The sequence below is a fragment of the Triticum dicoccoides genome, chromosome 3B (genome assembly GCF_002162155.2).
Source record: "Triticum dicoccoides isolate Atlit2015 ecotype Zavitan chromosome 3B, WEW_v2.0, whole genome shotgun sequence".
Classification (NCBI taxonomy): domain Eukaryota; kingdom Viridiplantae; phylum Streptophyta; class Magnoliopsida; order Poales; family Poaceae; genus Triticum; species Triticum dicoccoides.
The window spans coordinates 813,063,634-813,071,882 of NC_041385.1; positions in this window are offsets into that span (position 1 = coordinate 813,063,634).

Consider the following 8,249-nt stretch of genomic DNA (forward strand, 5'->3'; position numbering starts at 1 on the left):
TGCACATTAAGCTTGGATTGTCTTGCACTTTAGACACTTCATTTATTTTGGTGTTGTGAATGCTTCATATGTATACAATAGACCACTTGTTGAGCGCCTTATGCATGCTTGCTATGAGCTTGAGGTAGATTCTTATTCTCTTGACACACATATTTGCATCGCTACCTCACATTTACATGCTTGTTTCCATGATGTCCTTGATTTTGCTCAATTTATGTGCTTACATGACATGTGACAATCCCTTGTCACACCATATGTTATGCTTGATGATGACACTTGTTTGGTGAATCACCTCTTGAATGCTTGATTTTGCACTAATGCTAACCACATTGGTTTTTCCAAGTGTTTGTTATACTTGCACCTTTTGAAGGAATCACAAGACGGTGCGACATTCGAGAGTACCCATTTTGAGCTTCGAAATGATACGTGCTTGGTGGCTGTCCACTTCTACACGAGATCGCCCTCTCTTTCCCATGGTGATTAAGATCACGATCCGTAGACGGATCTCTCCCAAGGGGGGAAGATGATGCGGAGCATCCCTCGTTCATCCCTGTGGACGTTCCGTCACCACCGCAATCATGAAGAGTACTAATGACAAGAGTCCGCACACGCATCATGGAAACCGATGTTAACTCTTTCCTCTTCGAACTTCATTGGGATTGACATGAGAGTTGTGCTCTATCTCAAATGGATAAATTGTGCATTCTTAGGTACCAAGGAGAAGATCGTAAGGAGGCATGCAGGGATCACCAAGTCCACATGGTCGAGCCCCAAGGAGAAGAAGGAACTCCCACACACGAAACATCAGAGGCCTCGGACCACCCCGGGTGCCTGGCCTCCTACGCCCCGAGTTCCCTGACTGCGGGCCCCAAAGGGCTCTGCCCCTCTGTATAGCTCGGGTGCCTGCACCCCGACCACCGGGTGCCCGCACTCCCGAGTGCCCGCACCCCAACCACCGGGTGCCCAGCCTGGTCTTCTACTCCCCAACAACCCCGGGTGCCCGGACCACTTTACTTCGGGTGCTCGGACTCCACCGAAAGTGCCTGCATGAATCTCGGGCTAAATGACCATTGTACCCTTGTTTTCCTCTTATTTCGTCTCTAGACTATAAGTACGCTTCCCATAGCTCATTATAGAGGTTAGCACAGTATTTGATAGACAAAGAGAGAGTTTTTCTCATCTTCCTCCTATTGGAGATCTAGACCTCCTCTTGGAGAAGCTCCTCTTGGAGATCAAGCCCTCCTCTTGGAGAAGCTCCTATTGGAGATCAAGCCCTCACTACTGCAGGATGTTGCTAGTGCGACACTACGATCAGAGACCCTTCGACGAAACTTTGTGTGATGCAATAATTGCAAATGGTGGTGTAAAATACCATCAAAAAATGTGCAAAACATTTGTGATGGCAGATGCATCAAACACGATTCAGATTTTAGTTGCGTGTGCGATGCAGGGCATATGGTTCAGTTCAATAACTGTTTGCGATGAGGAGGAACAAAAGAAACGGGTAGCCAGATGAAGGTGTGTGTGATATACAGCATACGGTTTGCTCGGATGAACTGTTTTTTTATTAAGCAACATAAAAGAAACGGTCAGCGAGATCAAGGTGTGTGCGATATACGGCATGTGGTTCACTCAGATGAACTGTTTCCGTTGAGACAAGAGAACAGAAATGGTTCAACTTAACAAGATGTGTGTGATACACGGCAAACTGGTCTGTAATTGGAAACGTGTGCGAAGACCAATAACAACACATCCAATTGTTGCTAACAAGCCATGTGTGTTGTGGGCAAATTATTGCTGGTATACAATTGTGAGTGATTGATGAAAACTTCACCGACGGGTTCCATTGTTTAGTCCATGTGCGATGTGATTTTCTTTGTCCGCACAACATCTACGCTCTGTCTACAGAGCATCAACATATATACTTAAAAAGACAACATTGCATAACCAAATTAAGCATACAATTACACAAGTGACTACACACATAACAATTCCACACACCAAAGTAAGCAATTACATGCAACGAAACTAGGAGAAACGAGGATCTAATCATCTACTTATTGTTGTGACGATGCTTGCCATTGCTCTGCTTCCAGCTAGATCCCTGGCCGTTTCGGGGAAGGAGGCACTTCCTCATGTAAACGATATGCCTTTACATGTCGTAGCTCATGTATGCCTCCTTGGCCGCGTACACGACGTGAGCTTTGTCGAGTTTCTCCATCTAGGCCGAGTGCTAGGCACGCTTGTCCTTGTTGCAGGAATCCTTCATGTCTCTGCAGTAGGGGTCGATGATGGCCTCAGTGAGGTGAACCAGTGAGTCCTTCTCTTGCTCCTTGCTGCCCTAGATCTTGTATTGGCCCTAGACGTCGACAAGATTCTGGCAGGCGATGCCCAAATTCTCAAGTGCCTTTACATCATTGGTGATGTCCACCGTACCAAACATGTAGTGGGGGCCGTTGACAAACCTGGCGAAATGCTCGCAAGGCCTTGTGGCCAGGAAGTAGTGGTAGATGAGGACGTGGTGGCGCACACACATCTGGGTGGCGGCGACCATGGGACGAGACCCGGCACAAGCGTGGGTGTACTCGAGGTCGAACCCGACCACCTTGTACTTCTCCTCAGCAAGCAACAACTCCATGATGTGGATGGAGTGCTCCACCCAGACCGGGTTGTTGGTGTACACCACCGAGAGGTCCATGAACCTTCTGTGGGTGTCCACCATGGCACGCATGGTGAACTGCTGCTCATCGGCGGCAGCCGCTCGGAGCGCCATTGGAGCCGCGCAGGATACCCTCTAAGAATTTATTATGGTGGGTGTGCTTCTTGCAATGGTGGGGCGCGATCGAAATGTTGAAGAGACACAAGGGTTAAATGGCCACTGTAATAAATGGGGGCCGGCCGGCCTATAATTGTCACGTCTTGTCACAGTTTTCATAGCGGAGGATTCCAGTGCACGCTTGACAACACCGCACTGCACGTGTTTCGTTTGACCACGCGTGGGCTTGAAGAGGCGCCAAATTTATCGTCGGTGAGCCTGTTCCCGCGCTACCGCGCAATTTACTGTGCAAACTTCCTACCCGGCTAGTTTGGCCACGCGTCGGCTAGAAGAGGGACAAATCATGGGCATTTATTGGCAAAAAGCTTTGTAAAAATGAAGTGTGTGGAATGACTTCAGTCATAAGTTTACCCGTAGGTGATGAGGTCAAAGTTACACAGAAGGGTGATGATGGACACTCAAGTGTGATAATTAATTCTGCGCTCTACAGGGCACACGGTTGAAGAAAACAACTGTGTGCAATAATGTCGGAGATTGCAGTCGAGTTAGCTATACAGATCGTGTGCTGTGAGACTAACAAGGTAAACATATTCGAGAATGGTTAATAAAATCTGAGACAATTGCATATTAAGGTCAAAAAAGTTCTACCAATATACGAGTCTCATACGATGCCATTTCAATGATTGTACCACAAAAGCTCGAGATATTACAGGGTTCAAATTCCAGAGTTATATGGCTCAAATTCGAAGATTACAAGGTTCAAACTGATATTAGATATGAAATTCAGCTCATCAGTTGCAAACGCTCGCGCTGATCCGCTAAACATGGATATCAGAGAGGTTCAAATTAATATTACCACTTCTAAGTCTGGTTTCGAAACCTCATAATTTTTGCAAAGGGGTCAGCCACTGAGAAGTCATGTATGGGGTTGACACGATGACTTCGGATTACTCTGTCATCTTAAGTTCCAAAATGAAATTCAGCATTTTCGGACCCTATTCCATTCTGCCGTAGGCACCGGCGCTGATCAACAAACCATTCATTTTTGCGAAATAAATGTAGGGAAAACCTCATTACCTTCAGCACCTTTGCTCTAAAAACAAAGAACCTGGCGAATATAATCTCCGGTAAGGTCCCTCAGTAGGAGTTCAAAGTAATTTCTGAGAAATGCAGATCTAGGCATTCGACGTGATTTTCATATTGTATCACATTATCCACCACTAGGCCTAATCTTATCTGCAAAAGAAGAAAATGTGTTAGTGCCTACATGCAGTTTTGAACACTACTACATGCCTATTTGGTTTGCAGGATTTGTAAAATGCACTAACATGCCATCTTCGATCTGACATGATTAACATGGGCATTTGATTACATTATAGAAAAATGTAGCCTTCTTCACAAGAGGTTGGAGTGGATGAAAAGTTCCCTAAGAAAACTAGTACAAACGAATCCAAAGGAGAAATACTTATGGATTGTAACCATATGGATAAAGCAACAAATATGGGGGGGCATGTATGAGCTGAAATACTCCAAAAGAATACTTCAGAAATTATAGTACATTGTCATTGTAAACTTGGAAAAAGGTGTCACAAATTGAACTCCCTTATGGTTAACATTTAATAGGAAAGGAACAACACCTCGATATATAGCTTCTCCAGGCATGGAAAGCATCTTAGGAAACTAACAACTTGCTCCAGGTTGGGGCCGATAGATTCTAGTGCCAAGACCTTCACTATGCGCAGTTTCGGGGTCAAGCTTGTCAGAATCATTTTCTAGATGACAGACGAACAAACATCTTCAAAATTAGAAATAATGTTAATTTGTAGAAGGAGAGGTAGAAGGCGGTTGTTGTACCTGAACGGGTGTGGATCCAATAAGGAGAGGTAGAAGGCGGCTGTTGTATGAACGGGTGTGGATCCAATAATAAGTTCAGAGTATTTGTCAGACGAGTAGCCCACCACTATCAATTTCGGCGCAGAAATGAAATTGATTCTTATTGGATCTTCTTGATCAACTACAAGTAATATCTCAAGTGCAGGTGTGTCCTCAATGACAATACCGTGGTACACATCTTTTGATGTCTTCTTGCCACACCAGCAACACACATAAATAGTTCGAAGAGTCATGTAGGTGATGTGGAAGCTACTCAACCCATTGATCGCTTGAAGATGAAGGTACTCGAGTGCAGTACAGCCACGGAGCAGGCGCTCCATGTCACCGTTTGGGAGGCAGACGGCGACGAGCTCAAGGTGCTTCAGTCGTGGTAGAATAAGAGGGGGTGCGTCATTAAGCGGGGGTGGTACACTAGTAGAAAAGGGGGCAATGGCCCAGGCCAGTTCAGCCCATTAGTCCCGGTTCAATCCAGAACCGGGACCAATGGAGCTATTTGCCCCGGTTCGTGAGCCCAGGGGGGCGGCCGGGCCACGTGGGCCATTGGTCCCGGTTCGTCCGGACCTTTTGGTCCCGGTTGGTGGGACGAACGGGGACCAATGGGCCTGGCTCCTGGCCCACCACTATTGGTCTCGGTTGGTGGCATGAACCGGGACCAATGGCTACCCGTTAGTCCCGGTTCATGCCACGAACCGGGACCAATAGTGCTGCCTATATATACCCCCTCGCTCGCGAGCAGAGCACTCCAGTGCTCTGTTTTTCTCTTGCCGGCGAGGGGGGGCTTTGTGGTGCTCTAGCTCACCTCCATAGCACATGAGGTGTTCGATGAAATGCCCGAGCCACACTACTTTAGCTTTCTCCACTCCAAGCTCGACCTCCAACCTCTATTTTCCTCAATATTTTTCTAGGTTTAGCGGTCCATCACGCCCCGTCCCCGTCTTCACCGCCGTCGATCACCCGCGCCGATCTCATCGCCAGCACCACCGTGGTGAGCCTCTTGTTCTTATCTTCTTTCAAAAAGGAAAAATATTCTTACTTGTATTATTTTCTTACTTTTATTATTGCATCTTATATAGTGCGATGGTTTTGGTATCCGCCCCCGTCGGCCCTCGTCCTGTCTATGATTCGGATGTGGTATATATTATCTTTTCATAACTATTGGTTCATTTATTGTTTATGAAAATTATGCCGACCAACGTGACATAGATTTTATTTATCTAGGAGGTTGTTGAATCGGAAATTCCAACCGACCCTATTGTCGAGAGGTTAAATTTAGTTGAAGAAGAAAACAATTTCTTGAAGGACAAAATAAAAAAACTTGAGGAGGAGAAGATGATATTGGAGTTGCATGTTGCGGATGTCATCGATGATCACAAGATCAAGATGGATGCAATGCTCTTGAAGATGAGAAAGATTAGAAAATATGCCATTCATACCGAGGCTTGGTATCATTATGCCGTTGGATCAGTTGTTACCTTGGTTGCGATTATGATCGCATTTGTTTTCACATTGAAATGTTATACATAGTTTCAATGTATGGTTTAATTAATTTAGATGCTCTGCAGAGCTTTATGTTGTTAGATGAGAACTATGTATGTACTTTGGTTTTTATGTGATGATGAACTTCTATTAATTTGGTCACTTAATTATCTATTCATGATGTTCGTAATGATTTTTGACACACTTAATTATATATAATGCACGCAGATGAACCGGCAATGGATGTACGGTGACAAACACACCTCCGAGTACATTAAGGGCGTGCATGATTTTCTCGAAGTGGCTGAGGCAAACAAGCAGAATGGTTTTATGTGTTGTCCATGCCCTATATGTGGGAATACGAAGTCTTACTCTGACCGGAAAATCCTTCACACCCACCTGCTTTACAAGGGTTTCATGCCACACTATAATGTTTGGACGAGGCACGGAGAAATAGGGGTTATGATGGAAGACGGCGAGGAAGAAGAGTACGATGACAACTATGTGCCCCCTGAATACGGTGATGCTACTGAACATCAAGATGCACCAGACGATGTGCACGATGGTGCTGCAACGGGCGAAGCTGCTGAAGATCAAGAGGAACCAGACGATGTGCCCGATGATGATGATCTCCGCCGGGTCATTGTCGATGCAAGGACACAATGCGAAAGTCAAAAGGAGAAGCTGAAGTTCGATCGCATGTTAGAGGATCACAAAAAGGGGTTGTACCCCAATTGCGAAGATGGCAACACAAAGCTCGGTACCGTACTCGAATTGCTGCAGTGGAAGGCAGAGAATGCTGTGCCTGATAAAGGATTTGAGAAGCTACTGAAAATAATGAAGAAGAAGCTTCCAAAGGATAACGAATTGCCCGACAGTACATACGCAGCAAAGAAGGTCGTATGCCCTCTAGGATTGGAGGTGGAGAAGATACATGCATGCCCTAATGACTGCATCCTCTACCGCGGTGCCTACAAGGATCTGAACGCATGCCTGGTATGCGGTGCATTGCGGTATAAGATCAGACGAGATGACCCTGGTGATGTTGACGGCGAGCCTCCCAGGAAGAGGGTTCCTGCGAAGGTGATGTGGTATGCTCCTATAATACCACGGTTGAAACGTCTGTTCAGAAACGGAGAGCATGCCAAGTTGATGCGATGGCACAGTGAGGACCGTAAGAAAGACGGGAAGTTGAGAGCACCCGCTGATGGGTCGCAGTGGAGAAAATTGAGAGAAAGTACTGGGATGAGTTTGCAAAGGACCCAAGGAACGTATGGTTTGCTTTAAGCGTGGATGGCATTAATCCTTTCGGGGAGCAGAGCAGCAATCACAGCACCTGGCCCATGACTCTATGTATGTATAACCTTCCTCCTTGGATGTGCATGAAGCGGAAGTTCATTATGATGCCAGTTCTCATCCAAGGCCCTAAGCAACCCGGCAACGACATTTATGTGTACCTAAGGCCATTAGTTGAAGAACTTTTACAGCTATGGAATGGAAACGGTGTACGTACGTGGGATGAGCACAAAAAGGAGGAATTTGACCTAAAGGCGTTGCTGTTCGTGACCATCAACGATTGGCCCGCTCTCAGTAACCTTTCAGGACAGACAAACAAGGGATACCACGCATGCACGCACTGTTTACTTGACACCGATAGTATATACCTGGGAAGCTGCAGGAAGAATGTGTACCCGGGCCATCGTCGATTTCTTCCGACCAACTATCAATGTCGAAAGAAAGGCAAGCATTTCAAAGGCGAGGCAGATCACCGGAAGAAGCCCGCCATGCGTAGCGGTGATCACGTACTTGCTATGGTCAATGATTTACACGTAATCTTTGGAAAGGGTCCCGGCGTACTAGCTGTTCCGAATGACGCTGAGAATCACGCACCCATGTGGAAGAAGAAATCTATATTTTGGGACCTACCCTACTAGAAAGACCTAGAGGTCCGCTCTTCGATCGACGTGATGCACGTGACGAAGAACCTTTGCGTGAACCTGCTAGGCTTCTTGGGCGTGTATGGGAAGACAAAAGATACACCTGAGGCACGAGAGGACCTGCAACGCTTGCACGAAAAAGAGGGCATGCCTCCGAAGCAGTATGA